Here is an 11,223-nt window from a genome sequence, read left to right on the forward strand (position 1 = left end):
GCAGCCCAAACAACAGCTTTCTAATGTTTTTTTGTCAAGAACTTCAATTGTCATCCTGCAAAAGTGCTTGTGTGAATGAAAACTGACTGAATCCCTGCACAGGTGAGGTAGAGCCAGGTGTGTGTGGTGACAAACTTATGGTAGTGTTGTGTGGAAATGTGTTGGGTGGAAATCTGGCAGGTGTACTGTTGGGTGGTGGTGGTGCAGATGCATACATGTGTCCATAAGGACCACTGGTTTGGTATGGTGACATGTTGAATGGTTGTGGTGGTGGATGCATTATAACTTGTCTCAGCAGTGAAAATCCATCTGCAATTGAGCTTGTCAGACTCTCAAGACTGCTAGATAATTTCCTGAAATTTTCAGATGCTTGCTTCTCTGACGTCTCCATCATGTCTAGAATTCTTTTTTTTCATCTGGATGTCTTCCTCAGCAGCATTCAGCAACTGTGTCTCAGCTGGAAGCTTTCTTTTAAGTCTGTCCTGTTTGTGTCCTTTGAGTTTTGCCTGGAAAAGAGTAGATTAAAACAAATTACTTCAAACTTACATAAAAAAAGTTTCAACTACATGATAAAATGTTACAACCAAGTTAGCCACATGACCATCACAACACACCATTGGTGGAATAAAGCTAAGTACATTCACATTGTACTTAAGTACAGTTTTTTGTAACTTATGTTTTGAGTATTTTCAATGTCTAGTACTGCAGTTTCAGATCATCAATACCCAACAGTATATAAAGTATAAGATGATCCCTGCCTCTACCAGTTGCCACATTAACATGATGAACACATTAACACATTGATAAGGTATCCAGTAATAAAATATCTGTTTTCTGAAATTAATTCAGCATTTTTTCTTTTGGTACTTAGTATCATTTCATGCTTTTGTTGAAACTTATATGCTTATGCCTTTGTACTTTTACAATTTTAAAATACAGGACTTTTACTTGTAACAGTGTACCTTTCTACTGTGCTATTGCTACCTTTACTTAAAGGGATACTTCACCAAAAAATGAAAATTCTGTCATCATTTGAAGAACGATTAGAACCAAACAGTTGTGGGGCACCATTGACTTCCATAGTATTTTTTTTTCTAATATGGGAGTCAATGGTGCCAAACAACTGTTTGGTTCCAATCGTTCTTCAAAATATCTTCCTTTGTGTTCACCAGAAGAAAGAAACTCATGCAGGTTGAGGATGAGTAAATGATGACAGAATTTTAATTTTTTGGTGAAGTATCCCTTTAAGTAAATGATCCGGTACATATTTCACCACTGCAACAGACACACCGGTACCAGTGTGTACAGATGGTACTCAACCATAATGCCTATTACCGCCACGCCAGCCACTGCAGCAAAACTACCGCGGTAAAAATAATCCAGTCGCATTTCAAAGTCATTCGCGAAATGACCGCTAGGTGGCGCAGAGGGACATTGTGCAAAACAGCAGCTATTGCCGTATTTTGAAATGTAAGCGGGGTTAATGTCAATTAACAGATGAAATAGGCTACTATAGAACATTGTTTAGGATAGAAAAATAGAATCATAATTTAAAAATAGAGACGAGAACAATATAGACTTTATTTCATATTGTAGCCTAGACGTCGGTGGGCGACATAAGCCTATTGCCCGTTGGGAGCAGCGTGATAAAAATTTTTTTTATAATAATAATGATAACAAAAATAACAAACAAAAATAAATTAGGTGCAATGAAGCTGATTATTTGTTTACTATTCTATTGAGGAATGAGACGAATGATGAGCGCTTCTCTGGAGAATAGAGACTGGAGAAACCGGGCATTTCTCAGTGAGTAAATTCATGGCCGAGTGGCAGAATTTACAGATCGATCATTTGGATGACACGGGTTCAAATCCCGAAGAAACATACTATTGTACATTTTATATTAGCCTATTAATGCATGTCATAGCCTATTGTTAATGCAGACAATCAAACAAACAAAACATTTTTTTTATACAGGATAGCCTTTTTTTATTTTGTTTCCTAGCCTATAAAGAGTTTGGGAAAAACATGGTTTTAAGCAAGGTGCGATTTGCCAGGGGCAGTGTTGGGCAAGTTACTTTTAAAAAGTAATTAGTTACAGTTACTAGTTACTTCTTTCAAAAAGTAACTAAATTAGTTACTCAGTTACAAATTGTAAAAGTAACTAGTTACTTAAGAAAGTAACTATTGCGTTACTTTCAAGTAAAATTTAATTTTAAATGCTCAAAATGTGACCCCACCTCTACTACCCCTCTTTAACGGAACTTAAAATACATGTGCATGTTCAATTATTTATGATAAATCTGAATATTATAATGAAATGGACACTTAATACAATACATTATTAACAGAAACATGAAACATTCTACACACATCTAAAAAAAAAATGTTGCTGTGGGGAACTACTTGGATTATTTGGGCTCGTCGCCTTACTGGTCTCTCGTTGACTGACTGGCTTGTGTTGTTCCTTGTGTGTCCTGTCCTTTCCTGTCCTGTCCGACTATGCGTTATGATGGGTCGTTCGCAATTCATGAGCGTTAGTAATGATGGGTCGTTCGCGAATGAGCGTTAGTGATGATGGATCGACTCGTTCGCGAATGAGCTTTTGATGGGTCGTTCGCGATTCGCGAATGAGCCGGCTCTATTTTTACAAATTTAGCCTATAGAAATTAAATAATTATGTAATAAAAATGTAAATATTATAGTCAAAGTCATTTAAAGAGCTGTTTGTGAGCCAAAAGAGCCGGCTCTTTTCAGTGAGCAAAAGAGCCGAATGCCCATCACTGCTATGCGTGCTTTCGAACACCCGCCCAACTCTACCTCTGATTGGCTTACAATTAAATTTTACTCTACCTCAGCCAATCGTCAGCATTTATGCGCTTGTCTCGTGCTCTGCCCACTAACCAAGGAAGAACAGTAAACAAAAGTATTTGCCTCTCGCTCAGAGATCTAGTTGGTCTGATGAAAAAAGAACACAGCTTCATCAGGTATAGTAACGCGCCGCATTTTTTGTCAGTAACGGTAATGGCGTTATTAAGATGAGAAGAGTAATTACTGGAAAAAGTAATGCCGTTAGTAACGGCGTTATTTATAATTATTAATTATTATTCCCATCACTGCCCAGGGGGGACGGGGATTTCCTTCTGGTCTAAACATCCCTGCTTCTGCTTCAATTTTATTATAATTCAAATTTATTTTAATCCCCCCTCCCTCCACAGTAATCAATGCTATAAATTACTTCACCAATAGACCATATACAATATATAAAATAAAGATATGCAACAGGCACGTTTAAACGACAAACAATAAAATCAGAACCAGTTTCAGTTACGTTCATGGTTCCAGTGGCCTTAATGCATGCACGGCTTTCAAAATGTCACAAAGCGTTTTGAGATTATTTTGAATGAAATATTGAAGTTTATAATTAAGTATTTTGGCACGCCACGCCGAGTGGCGCTATCCATTGTTCTAAAGTCGGGTTTTATTCTGGCATGTTGAATTAGTGTTCGGCAGACGCGGCGCGCGTTCATTTGGATTTATTTTTCTCATAACAGACAGCTAAAATAACTTAGGCCCTAATAGGCTACTCCGTAGTTTTTTTAGTCATACAGATCAGAGTAGAGTAGCCTACATCGTTCAACACTGTAAACTTTTATTCATATTAGGCTAACGACAAAAGTGTATCTGTCGTCTCTGTCTCCGGGAACTGCGCGTCACAAAAATGAACCGAAAGCCACTTTCCTCCGCTCAGTCACGATAAGAAATCTCTAAATGTCTCAATGCCTTTAAATGTCTAAATAGCCTATTTAATAAATGTTATCTGATTAGGTAATCCGTATGAAACCGAGAGGTGCAGAGGATCTACTCAAACTAGCTATTATGTGAGCGCTTGCCAATGAGGAACGGACAAGGGTGAAAATCTCGCTATAATTAAATGTAGTCTAGGCTAATGCCACATTTACACATAGCCGGGTATTTAGAGAAACGAATATTTCTCCCCCTCCGTTTTCAATAATAACATCGTGCACACAACCCGCATAAATACGCCGTCGAGCGCCTTTATAACTATGCTAAACCTATGGGCGGCAGTGTAGGGAGAAGGATAAAGCCATGCAAGCCAATCAGAATCCTCAGAATCGACAAGAGAGAACCTAAAACCCCGTTTCTCCCAGTTGACACGACAACATATAACCGGCGTTTTCAGAAATCTCCACTTTGGCCGGAGTTTTTAGAAATGATCGTTTTCTGGGATAAAAACGGCGTTTTCGTGTAAATGACAGGCCAAAACGCAGAGAAATATCTGCGTTTTCCCATCGTGTAAACGGGGCCTAAATCGCCCTGAATTAAATTGTAAAAACAGATCAGATAATATATTTGTCGAAATGTTGTGATATTGTTTCATTTAAGTTCATAATTATTCTATAAATGTTATTTAGTTTAGCAGCAGCACGAAGCACTGTGGTTCGAGATTTATATATAAAAAAATTAAAAAAATTCACAAATCGCGCACCCTGGTTGTAAGGATCCAAAGATCCCCGTGGAATTTAACATTGAGTTGAACATTGTATTCATGACAACAAATGAACATGCGTTTGAACAAATGAACATGCTTTTATTTTAGGTTTGCTTGGAAAAAGCTGGCCCAAACCGAGGTAGCGTTTTATTTCTTCAATTATTGAAATAATTCAATGTTTTTTAATACACTTTTATGACAGAAAGTCCAGTGAGTGACTGCTTGGTGAAAATAAAGCAAACGATGGCGGTAGATGACTTATTAAATTATTTATACCGATAGTACGATCGTCTGCTCTATACTTAGCCTACCCAGGACAGCTGCTGACAAAAAGTGGTGCTCTTTACAGCAAACGCTCTCATTCTCGCTTGGCATGGGCAAGCAGTAGCCGCACAGACACCATCTGTTTTGCCCTACTCTCGCTTCCTCAACTCTCTGATAATCTTGATTGCGCTCGGGTTCAAACTGAAAAGGCTGAACGGCAGACGTGTTCATCTCGCTACCTGTCAAAACGTAGCTAGCTAGCCGGTACGTTGGAAAACAAATAACCGAAGCTGCTAGAGAGGCTAGGCTACAACCAGGCAACAACCTATACACATCACTACCCAGAATGCATTAAGACGTAAATAAATATGGCGGCCTACGGGTGAACGGATTTTCGGCTTTTTTTAATAAAAACAAAAACATTTGGAGTTTTTTTGTATCACCTTTTTATAGCTGACGCCCAATTTAATCGTATAAGGCCAACATGCTGCACTAATCGGGGTACCCTTTAAAGTTTAAGACGTTGAACAGGTTAAAAGGTGTTCCACGCCCCCAAGGTTTAGAGAGAAGAGCAATATCCACACTACGCCCTAAGGTCTTCCTCGAAGTGGACACTTTTTGAAAGTGCACTTAGCGAAGTATGTGCGCAAGGGCCCGAAGCTGTGAAGAGCAGAATTGGGACAGTTTTGCACACGTCACTTCTGTTGTGATCAGGAGAGCAAACATACGGTGAAGTTGATTAGGTCTGGTGTTTGTCTGGAAAACCAAGATTGTGATTTAATTATTAATTTCTTGTTATGTTTTGGAAAGTTTTTCATTCATAAATGCAGATGGTTTAAATCTAAACCCAACTTTAATCAGTGGATGAATGAGGTTAAACTCTTGTGCAAATCTTTACAATTTGTAAAAAATCAGAAAGCCTTTAAATTGATATTGATGTCTCTTTTGGATTTGTTTAAATTAATTTAAAAGACCCTTTTAATTTATATTTCTTTGATTTATTTTTGTATTTAATTATTTGATTGTTTTATTGTGAGTTTTCTGTGCTTTGTAAATAGTTATGCTCAACCTATGCTCAACCAACTGCTGTTATATTCAGAGATGTGTTAATGTACCTTGTTTGTTTGTGTTGAAGCTTAATAATAATAATAATAATAAATTAAATAAAAAAAGGAGAGCAAACATGGCGCTGGCCACCTAAAAGGTTTTAGAAGCTATACAAGTCAAGAAATAAAGTAAGTTAAACGATTCAGACAAACATAAGTCTGCAGGCTACAACGTTAAAGATAAAAAGCCTAACTAATTTATATAAAGTTCTGAAACTAAACTTTGCCCTCAGCCAAAACGTTTTGCCAGGGAACAAATTATAGATTAATGAGATCAAAGATCGCCCGTTAGATATAGCCTACACAAGAAAAATGATATCTTATCTTTAACCATTAGACTAGAGACATCAGCCAGTGGCAAACGTCAGAAGGACTAGCCGAGGTAAAGGCTTCCAGGCGTGATACATGAGCGCTGAGCGCCTGGTGATTGCCTGATCTCACAACTCCTATTCAAAATTTTAAATAGGAGCTATCTGTATAAATAAATAACATATTTGAGCTTTTAACAACTACATTCTCAACTGAAAAACTATTAAAACTACATTTCGTGACACAATAACAGTAGTAATTTCGCAGTCTTTCTCCTCTGCTATTGACGCAGCTTGAGATTTTCGGTTAGTTAGCAACCGTTTTGCTCCCCCATTGGTTTGCTGTTCGAAACGTCACGACACACGGATTCTGGTTAATACCCTAAAGCAAAGTGAGTTCTGATGCGCACTTGCGAAAGGGGTGCATTAAGTGCGCTGATGAGCACCCCTGGAGAACACCATTAGAGAATCGAGACACCCTACGGTCTTGCACCCCTTAGCGAGAACGCACATTGAGGGGCACAAGGGCGCAAGTCCGGGTATTGGGACAGGGCCACAGACTGGAGCTGGCATACTTACCTCAGGATGGGCATCCCAAGATAAAATAGAAAATAATAAGCATATCTGCTGTTCATAACATTAAGCAAGAATGATCATGTGCATTTGATCTGATATAACAGTATAAAGGTAGGAGGTGCATTATATGAATACTAGGCTAAAGAGATGCGTCTTTAATCTTGATTTAAACTTTGAGAGTGAGTCACAGAATCCATACTAGGCTAAAGAGATGCGTCTTTAATCTTGATTTAAACTTTGAGAGTGAGTCACAGAATCCATGTGCTTCATGAGGCACACGTGCGCGTTCTCTTGCTCTCTCTGCCGTGCACGTGCTACGCGGTTTGGAGCACAGTCGTTGTCTCGCGGGCACGCTCGCTCGCTCTAGATTCCTGGAGATTTTAACTAATTTGAGATTTTAAAAGGCTATTTTTTGGTGCCCCCTCACATATGAACATGGTTTTCACAATGCATCAGTCATTTTGATGTGTGTGGAATGTTTAATAAGGACTCTATACTGAATATCTCAGAAATGTATTTGATTGACTATGTACAATTGAACAACCACGTGATGCGCAGTGATCGCACCAATGGTTTGTCAGACCTGCACGCTCTAATTCTAACACTTTAATAGTATGTATAACTCCTACCTTAATATAACAAGCTGTTGTGGCAACCACGAGAAATTTACAGAGACTATATTTTTTGATCTAGACTACGCCTCCCTGGGAATTTCACACAGAGAATATTACCCACGCACCGGTTCCTCACGAGAGACACGAAGACATGGAGACACAGGTATTTATACAAAATTACAAAAAACAGTTTATTAATAAATTACAAAAGAACCCCAGTCACAGAAGGGAGATGAGCCTCAACATTCAGATACAAATACAAAAGGTCAACAGAAAGGAGGCTACGGCCTCTTAAAAGGCACCCTCGCCAGAGATATATATACGTCCCCCTCACACGCACTGCACACTCACGCTCACAGCACAAGAGCCCCAGAGAAGTGATCAGTTACGGCACACGGTGTGAACATCACCACCAAGGAAGGGAGGGGAACGGTCAATTCCCTATACAAGGCCGCAGCTCCTAAAAAGAAAACATACTCTCCATACCACACACACAGTAGAAAAATGTACAATTAAACTGAGGTGGATGGCAAATGTTCATCCACGAACAGGCGCTCAGAACGGTCACAGCAGCATGCAGCAAACGACAGGCGAGAGTTCACCGAAGACCCGCTTGGAACGGTCACAGCAGCGTGCAGCAAACGACAGGCGAGAGTTCACCGAAGACCCGCTTGGAACGGTCACAGCAGCGTGCAGCAAACAACAGGTGAGAGTTCACTGAAGACGCGCTCCAACTTAAATGAAAGCGCAGCTCAATGACGTCACAGAATTTAGTAACGAGGACAAATGAATATCTAGCTCATTATGCCACACTGTTTTACTATGATGAATGATTTCCTCAAAATGTAGATCTGTATGCAGGTACGAGGTACTTTATCTGAATGAAATGCATGCATCTCTCTCACTTTTACTCGCGTGCCAGCGATTGACCCTCAGCGTGCGTACCATAGGTTGCCTACCCCTGGTATAAAGCTTCAACATTATATACGTAAACATCACTTAGTTGTTTCATTAGAAAAAAATTTTTTTGTTGCTGACGGAGTTTAACTTGTTGAATCCACAAAATTCCTTTAAATGTTATCCCCCACCCCCCATAGAAAACAGGCTGTACATGTAAATCTTACAATTATTCAACACTTGTCAAGTTAATTTCATGTATAAAAACAGTAAATGTAATTATTAACCTGATTTACTACAAGAATGCCCTAGATTTTGGGAGATTGGATTTATGCCCTTGTGATAAAGTTTACAATAACTTGTTTTATGGTGGCATAATGTGAGCTGTTGTTTGCGGTGTGTACTTTGAACACCTTTAACCTTATTATTATTCTCAGGTTAGGTCAAGTAAGTTGAGTCTGGCCTAAATTATAAGCATTTTAAATTACTTACAATTTGCTCAGAAGACTTCTCTGTGGTATGTTCTTATTCAAAGTCTCAAAACACTATAAATTCAGGGTATCCACGGGGTCTTGAAAAGTATTAAAAGGTGATAAATCAATTTTGGGAAAATGAAGACCCTTTAAAAGTATTAAAGTCTTATCACGGCTTTATATAGTCTTACATTTTGAAAGTATTTTTTCTGAATTAGCTGTCCAACAGTTTGAGCCCCCAAAACATCGTAAAAGTGTTTGAATTTAGTAATTTTTTTATTTAAAAAAAACGAACAGGTACATAAAAACGTCTCAGGTTACGACTGTAACCTATGTTCCCTGAGAATAGGGAACGAGACAATACGTCATCGACGCTTTGGGGAACGCCTCAGGCGTGACAGGTGTCTGAAATCAAATATCAACTCCCAGCAATCATCCTGACCGGCGACAGCCCGTGCATCATCACCTTGAATGATGAGCGCGCAACCTGGATGTATAAAAAGGGCGCCTTGAAACCGTAACAACATCCTATCGTCTTCAGGGACTGTTGCAGGCAGGCCCCGAGGCATGGCAGGGAGACGTATTGTCTCGTTCCCTATTCTCAGGTAACATAGGTTACAGTCGTAACCTGAGACGTTCCCTTTCGAAGGGAACTAACTCAACAATACATCATCGACGCTTTGGGGAACGAAATACCCACTCCGCCATGCTGAGGGGAGTGCATGCCCAAAGGCAGTGACAACTGTCAGAACCAAAAGTTCAGAGAACACTGGGACCACTCACCCTTAGGTCATATCGGGCTGTCAGTGACAGCACTCCCTACCGGTCATAGCCTAAGCTAATGAACCAAGAAACTGCCAGAACATAGTTAATGTGGGGTATATCTGGGCCAGCTCAAAGGCTTGAGACCATAACTTCCTAACAGAAGGGGTCATTTCTAGGGAGTGTGGCTAGGGGACCCAAGGGACTCCCAGCCAGTCACTATTCAGGAGAGCATGCCTCCTGATCTATACTAAGACACACAGTCTGGCCATTGCCTGTCTGTCCGAGACAGAACCTCTGGAAGTTGCCTTGGATAAGGCATCCAAAAACCGAAGGCCTGCGAAGCTGGCAGAAAACCATTCAGTCCCAGATCACAGAGACGGGATCTCACGGAGAGTGTGACTACAAGAAATGACGGACGTTGTCCACTCAATCCACGGGTCTACCCAGTGCTCGCTCCGAACACTGGGGAAGTAAGAGAGGGTTTAAACCAGGAAGGTCTACTGAGGCCTAAGACCTGATGATCCCCTCATGTGGGGAGCTCCAGTACGTGAGAGCTCATATCAGGAAGGCCGGTGAGGCCTGTAACCTGGCGACCACAGCATGTGGGAGCGCATACTCAGGAAGGCCTGTGAGGCCTGCAACCTGCAGGGATGTGATTTTTCCGGATTTCCGGATTTTCTGACCTAAAAATAGGACCTTCGTGAATCATGCTGTAAAAAAAAAAAAAAAAATGTGGGGATGTGTCACTGCCGCCACCGCCGCCACCATGGTAACCCGGGAGGGAACCACGATCGCCGTACGCGTGCAACAGAACCACACCGGGCAGCACGTCACCACGGTTACTGATATCAAATTTCACTGCTGCAGTAACTTACCTCAGTCGCTCTCGCTCGACTACAGTGACAAGAACATCGCTGGATCGGATGATCTGGGTATGTATCATTGCTTGTGTCTTAATATAAACTATAGTTAATAATTTGACTTTGTTGTCGATTGATTAAGTTAGATGTCGAAAATTGATTTTGATTTTATTTATTGATGTTTGACGTTAAGCTTCATTATCATTATTTGTATCTGCTAGCTTTTGTTTAGCTACTAACGTTAACTAGCCACCATTAAAACTTTGCTGTATGAATCGTTGTATTATGTAGCAAGTCGTTTTCAAGGGTTTAGCAACTTATAAATTCATTTCTTGTGAATGTTTGTGATAGAGTTTTTCTTAATGTAAAGGCGTTTTATACGGCTTGGATCCACGGGGTCGCTTTGTCAAATTCATATTTGCAGTCACGTCACAACCATAACGTTACCTGGCGGGCGACAGCGGTTAGTGTGCTTCCAATCGGACAACTATCTGGCATGTCGTTTACACACCTCAAAACTATTGTAGCTATATTTAAACTGGCGGCGTCCTGGCAAACAATAACCGAATTTTGTCAGCGTTTGTTGTCCGCCAGGTATGGTGACGTGACTGCATGAATTCTCACACCTTGAGTGTGAGCACAAAATATGTGTGCACACATAAAGAGAGGTATATTGGCTTACTATATATATATATATACATATATATATATATATATATATATACATATATATTACATTTATATATATATATATATATGAAGACTTCAGATGCAAAAGCCTCTAAATGCCATCTGAGATTTTTTTTCCCCTTTAAAATTATCATTTTTATCAAGCTTGTATGTTTAT

At 39.9% G+C, this 11,223-nt stretch overlaps 1 protein-coding gene across 1 annotated transcript in view; it reads right to left on the bottom strand.

Annotated features, from left to right (window-relative positions):
* The window catches only part of LOC307004698 (guanylate-binding protein 4-like), a 238,983-nt gene that overhangs the window by 12,244 nt on the left and 215,516 nt on the right, over window positions 1-11,223 (bottom strand). The window lies entirely within an intron of this gene.

The sequence above is a fragment of the Phoxinus phoxinus genome, assembly GCF_949152265.1.
Source record: "Phoxinus phoxinus genome assembly, chromosome: 9".
In the NCBI taxonomy this organism is placed as follows: Eukaryota; Metazoa; Chordata; class Actinopteri; order Cypriniformes; family Leuciscidae; genus Phoxinus; species Phoxinus phoxinus.